The sequence below is a fragment of the Protopterus annectens genome, chromosome 5.part0 (assembly GCF_019279795.1).
Source record: "Protopterus annectens isolate FY-2018-M chromosome 5.part0, PAN1.0, whole genome shotgun sequence".
NCBI classification, from domain to species: domain Eukaryota; kingdom Metazoa; phylum Chordata; order Ceratodontiformes; family Protopteridae; genus Protopterus; species Protopterus annectens.
In genome coordinates this window covers 700,951,764-700,958,821 of record NC_056735.1, presented here as the reverse complement: position 1 = coordinate 700,958,821, position 7,058 = coordinate 700,951,764, and positions in this window count along the sequence as shown.

Sequence of the window (7,058 nt, the reverse complement as noted above, 5' to 3'; positions counted from 1 at the left end):
CTAGGTTACTAACATCCTCACAGATCAATAGCCTAGCAAGTACCTATGAACCTATGAGCTATGCAGACAATGGCATGATGACCTACAGCATAACCACCATGAAGATCTCCAGTAGTGGGAAGCAAAGATTAGGTCGCAACATGCTGAGTGGTATAGTGTGTATTTGGGGTCTATATTAGTTCACCAAAATGTTATTCTGGTGAACATCTATTCATCAACTCCTAATCAGTGAACATTCCATCAGCGATTCACTGAATTTACTATAGGGCAGTGAAATAGTTACCCGAAGCACAACGGACCAACTTGTAGTTGACTCAAACCCACCCAAGTTCATTGCCGTTAGTAAATTCAGCAAATTACTGAAGCGATTTTCGCTGATTACAGGTTGGTGAATAGGTGTTCGCCAGAATAACATTTTGGTGACCTAATATAGACCCTGTATTTGGCACTGATACTGTTTTTCATACAGGGAGACTGTTTCTGGGCTTTGCCTGTTGCTTTCCTATGTGCCAAGACACAGTAGCATGCTGTGGGGTAATGGATGACTATTCAGTTGAAAGACTGTGAGCAACAGCCTCTTACTTCTGCAGTCTTTCACTTGCACTTACTGGTAGGGTTGTGATTTTTTTTTTGTGAGAAATCAGTTTTGCTCTAATGTCTGTATCTCACCTACATGTGTGTGTGTGTGTGTGTGTGTGTGTGTGTGTGTGTGTGTGTGTGTGTGTGTGCGTGTGTGTATGTAAAGGCTGTTTTGTTCCTTTTGCCTGTCAGCATGGAAGATGTGGCAGGCCAAACATTGTTAGCTGCTGCAGGGATGCAGCTAAGGATTTCACTCTGGTATGGTTAATTTGCATATTACTTACAACCTTGTAATATATTAGTTTTACCATTTGTATAACATCTTCACCTATACCACCCTCTCTGTTGTGGCTTTCTATTGCAGGTCACCAATGATCAGCAGCAGTAGCATCATTCAGTGACAGCCCTGTCCCTCATGTGGCTGAGATAGTTGGACATGCTCTCATGGGGTTAGTCTAACCTTTCCCTGTAGGTAGCCTTGCTGTTTCACATTCTGCAGACAGCTGTCAATGTGGCACATGTTTGAGAGTGCAGTGGCCTGCTAGTTAGCTTCTACCATGCTCTCCTGGAGTGCATGGAGTGCATCACAAATGCACTTGACCAGCAGGTCCCTGTCCATCATAGGGGTGTGTGGCCACCCTGACCCATCCCAGCCATCTTATGAATTAGACTGACATCCCACTGAGCTACTCTGCAGTCAGCACACTGCCCAGACCCCAACCATTCTCCAGCCAGGTGTACCCATTCTACTCATAGGTTCATAGGTAAGTACTAGGCTAACTAATTTTAAGCCTAGCTAATTTCCCTTGATGAGAATCAAACCCTGCACTTGTTGTATAAGAGATTAACATCTTATTCATTATGCCACTCCCAAACTGTACTGGAACTCACCCTTTGTGGACCTTCCAGTTCACTATATCACCATTTGTTATCGGTCTTTTTGCCTGTGTCTGTCCATATCACTTCCTTCTAGTGCATGCACATTCACCACTGTTTGAATATACTGTTTTGTGCTTGTGTATCCTCACTGTCTATCCTTCCCTACATTTCCTCATCATTTCCCAGTTTACTTTCCCATCATCCCTTTTCTATCCATACATATAAAATATGTCACTTATCCCAGCAAAAAGGAAACAAAATGTCCCCTGACTTCTCTCACCAGCATTTCTGTTATGCTTCCTTTCAGTGTGTATCTTCTCTATGTTCCGACATTTTCAAATACCCTATATTTCCCTATCCACTAATTTATTGGAACTAATAAGTCTTCAGGTAAACAAACATGAGAAATCAGGTGTTTTTACTGTGCTGTGAGTTATTACTCTATACTTCTTGCTGCAATCCCACTCAAACATGTATTCACTTGCCCTACATGCTACCTTCTAATCTTGCAAGATTGACTGTAACCCATGAGTGACTGCCCCATTGCTCTGTAAACTGCTTCTTACTGTGCTTCACTGTGATTTATTTATTTATTTATTTAGCATTTGTGTGATCTCCAGGTCAGAGCACAGCTAGCTGCTCCAGTGTGTTAACTCGCTGCCCTTTATACTGCAGTGTATCACTAGTATATGATGCAAGCCTTGCTCCAACACTTAATCACACCTTTGAAATGTTTAGGGATAATGTCTCAATAAAAAATAAGAAATTAGACCAGTATCAAAGAGTATCATAAATATTTTAATGCAGTTTATGATTAATAAGAATTTAAATCAAATTCCATTTGGACCAATCTATTATGGCTTTAACTCAATATTTTCCAATAATACCCTGCTAAACATCTCAACAGAATCAGTGTTTGCATTTACAGTAACAAAATATTTTTTACTCTTTTGCAAGGTTTGAAATGTTTTTTTTTTTATAAATGTGCTGCAGAATTTAAACTGTAATTTACAGTGACAACTGAATCCCAGCAGAGAATGCAATTGCTATAAACAGGATTTAAATCTTAAACAGCATTTGGACATCCTTTAAAGCTGGTCGTGTCATTTCTGGATGTCTGGAACTTACTGTATTATTTGTTCAGGAGCTAAAACCTTCAATTTACATGGTTAGATTGAACATTTCACACACATTTAAAATCCAGGCGAATTGTAAGCAAAATTACCTCTCTCTCTCTCTCTCTCTCTCGCACAGTCTGATTATCTGCGCTCTTATTTACCACAGTGATTGTGCAGCTATAGGTTAAACTTAAATAAATGCAGCAAGCAAGACAACTGAATTTCCAAAAGTGAGCCTGTTATCAGACATGAAAAATAAGGAAATGGTATCAGTACTGCTATAAAATGCACCACCATTTCGGTACTATTGTCATTCAGTGTGTGTACAATGATGCTAATGTACAAATTTGTTTCCCAGAAGTTGTAAAAGTCTTTGAGTAAACTAAAGAATTACCACAACCAAGTAAAGCATTAAAAAAATTATTGATAGCAAATGATGATCAATAAAACAACCAATATAATTTAAAACAATAATTCTAGTGGACATTTATAGAAAATAGTGTAGCAGCCTAAATCATCCTGCACCAATGTGCAGTTTTACTACTGTACCATTTTGCAGTTTATAAATCGTGCATATCCCCACAAGGGCAACACTTCATTAGCAGGGAATTTACGTGACTATGAAGTGCAAAACTGCACATTTCTTCACTGTTGATTTGAGGGACTTTTCCACAAGTGCTATCAAACCACCTGCAGGTACAGATCTTCTTCAGACACAGTGGCAGACACACAAACACTCAAGGATATGCACATGGACACACTCACACACTCATACGATACCTGAAGAACATGAGAGACACTGATATACACACAGACATTCAGACAGAGACACATACAGACACACACACACACAAACATACTTGCAGACAGCTGAACTTTCAGTGCAATCAATCAGGGAAGGTTCAGGGGAGAAAAGTTACTCCTTCTCCCTGTTCATGGGCCTTTTTGCAGTTGAGTTTTTCTATCGATTGAATTTTTTTTAATAGTTATGTTATTTTATATTGTAGATATATAGATGATTTGATTTTTTTATGTAAGGGGGTGCTGAAATAGCTCCCCAGTTTATAAGTGATTTAGATGCAAATTGCTTTCAGATAACATTTGATGGCTGACAGATAGGAAGAATTGTTAACTATCTAGATGTCACTTTGACTATTAGGAACAATAAGATAGTAGCTAACATACACAGAAAGGGAACTGGAGATTATAATATTTTGGATTGTAGTAGTTGCCATCCACCACATACTTTGAAGGCGCTACCTTATAATGAATTATTGAGAGTCAGTAGGCTATGTAATGATGAAATGGCCCTGGAAAAGGAAATAATAAGAACATGTAGTAACTTCAAGCACAGGGGGTATGATGAAAATGTTATTTTAGATGCCCTTCATAAAATAATAGATACCAGCTTACTTCATAACACGCCTTTAGTAAATAAGATAAATATTAATAGAGAATTTAATACTGTGCAGGAGTGTAGAAAAGTCTCCTTTGTTACTGTATATAAGTGAGAATTATTGATGCCATTAAATATTATTGGCCCTACTTAAATGATACAGAAGGGGTAACAAAATCTTTGTAGAACTGTAAATATCTCTTTCAAGAGAAGTAGAAATATCAAAGATATGGTGGTACACAATGGATATGTTTCACCTGGTGAAAAATTAAATCTGCAGGTTTTGGAATGTGGCACCTTCCCTTGTGGAAGGTGTTCAGTTTGTTCCAATATCATCAAATGTTTTGAAAAAAATAAATGGTGTAAAATTCTGTTCCACTTCTGCTTTTTCATGTATAACTACATCAATGGTATATACTCCGTCTTGCCCCTGTAATTTGTTTTATATGGGAGAGACTAAAAGAATATTCAAGTTACGGTTGCAAGAACATATTAGAGATTATAAAAAATAATAATGCTATGAGCCCTATAGTTTTACATTTTTTACTTGTCATAGCAGTGACTTTTCACAGTTAAAAGCTTGTATTTTGGAACATATATCAGAAACAGATGAAGTGTTAATGAAAAAGAAATTATTGTATAAAGAGACTTTATATATTTTAAAATTTAATACATTATCTCCAGCAGGTCTAAATGGTCTAAATAGTGAATGTAACTGGAGAGTGTTTCTTTAAAATGTATATATGATTATTTTAATTGATGGTTGATTAATTACATGATTGTTTGATTAATTGTATTTAAGTGAATATATGTGTGTATATATACATATATGTATATATATATATATATATATATATATATATATATATATATATATATAGTGTGGCATATTTTGCAACTCCAGGAAGGCTGTGCCGAAGCACCAGAGTGTTATTTAGTGTGAATAAACTATTTAATACAAGATTGGTGGCATCTTTTTCACTGGCTTTGTAGTCTGGTGTGTTTAAACACTTGTTTGGTGTTTTTTTATATGAGAAAAGTAACTCTACCTAGCTATTTTGTATAGCACTCCAGATCATTCACATACACACATGCAAACTTACTTTATAGATTCTCTGATAATCACTCAGACACACACAAAAACACACATGATACACATGCACACAGACACACACACACACACACACACACACACACACACACACACACACACACACACACACACACACACACACACACACACACACACACACGTGCATGTGTGCACACACCACTCACACAAAAACACACGCATAGAAAGAGTCATACACTCCTATGTATACATTCACTACTATTTACCTGGATCATCACTTGTGGCCAATGTGGAATCATTTCTTCATCCGCCAAGGTGGGTGAGCTGTACGCCTCTAATTTCCCATCCCAACTCACTTAGCTCACCCAGCATCTGAGCCAGTACATGAAAGGATTATATGGTCAGTATCAGGGCTTTATACGTCTGTAACATAGAGCCAGGGCCTGAGTCTCTGATTCTTTTCTGTATCATATTATGACCTCAGATATACTTATCAGATACCTGCTGAGCCAGGCTGTAACTAACTAAATAAATAAAACAAACAAGTAAATAACAAATAGAAAAGATAAAGTGCTGAGTCTAAGGGAATGAAGCAAATCCAATGATACATGTTCTACTATAGCAAGATATGGAAAATGTAGTCATAGTCATTTCGTAGTGATAGAATGGGGGGGGTGGCTTTTAGCCGGGTTAAACATACGCTGTCTTTTTAAAATGCAAGGCTATGCTTAGTGAATATATCCAATCACCAAAGCTGGTTATGGAGTTTCCCAACCTCAATAACATTTGAGGACAGCAACAGTGGAAAACCTTGAATACAGAAACTCCAGAAGAGAACAGATGAACAAGCACTAACATAGGTTTTGCATGGGCCATGTCCATCTGCTTGAAATTTTGTTCCTCAATCTTGCTTATTTGTGGAACAATCATCATGGGATGTTGTTCCCTGTTGTTATGGACTTTGAATATTCAATAGAAAAAGGGCATACGCCAATACCTGTGCATGCCCTTGTATATTGTGAGGCTCATATATCCTTGTTTGTTTACATTACTAGATTATTAGTGCAAGCTGTAAAGTCCCTTTCCAGTGAATCTGTTCCCAATGTCTCAAATAAACCTTTGTGTGACATGTTGGGGTTGGCATAATGGTTAAGGTGTTTATCTTACAGATGCAAGGTGCATGGTTTAATTCTCAGGTGAGATAAGTGACCAGGTTTAATATGGCCTACAGGGGCAGTTAGCCTTGTGCTAACTTATGAATCTATACAGGTCTGGTATAAATGTGCTTTGCAATCATATCAAGCAGGTGGCTATATCATTATTACTATGAGAAAATCTCTTATTAAAAAAGATTATATTGTTATGAAGGATTTTACTGTCTTAGGAATGGATAGTTGAGGGGACATTATTTACTTTTTCCATGCTTCCTACAGTGACTGCCAAAACCTGAAGTTATTAAACTGGATAATATATCCAAAAGAGCTAATAGTCAGCTTGTACATAAATAGGGCTTTCATTGTGAGTGGCTGCAGGAAGCACTAGAACTCTTGAGCACTTTATCATCAATGTTTTTCAAGGTATGATGACTGTACAGACTTTTACACAGTGTGACATTTTCTTGGTCTATAGTGGGAAATTACTAAGCCTGTTTTGCTATCCGAGTTGTATAAAATTACGTCTTATTGTATACTGCTTCTAAAAATATCCCCCAAAGTCAATTTCTGATTGGCTAAAAAGGAGATTTTTAGGGATAATAAACTACTATCAGCACTTCAGAAAACTCCACTAAACCTATCGAAGACATACAGCCAAAACTCTGGTGGCAGTTCCAAAGAATACTAGCTATAAAGCATCACAGTGCCTCTACTTCCAGACTTTTAAGTAGCAAATAAGTATGTATATATATTTTTTATTTTGTTCCCATTCATAAAATAAATAAAGAAATAAGGTTTTAAAAGTACATATCTTTTTCAGTGTCATATAAGTAATAACACAAAACTAAAACTTCTGATGT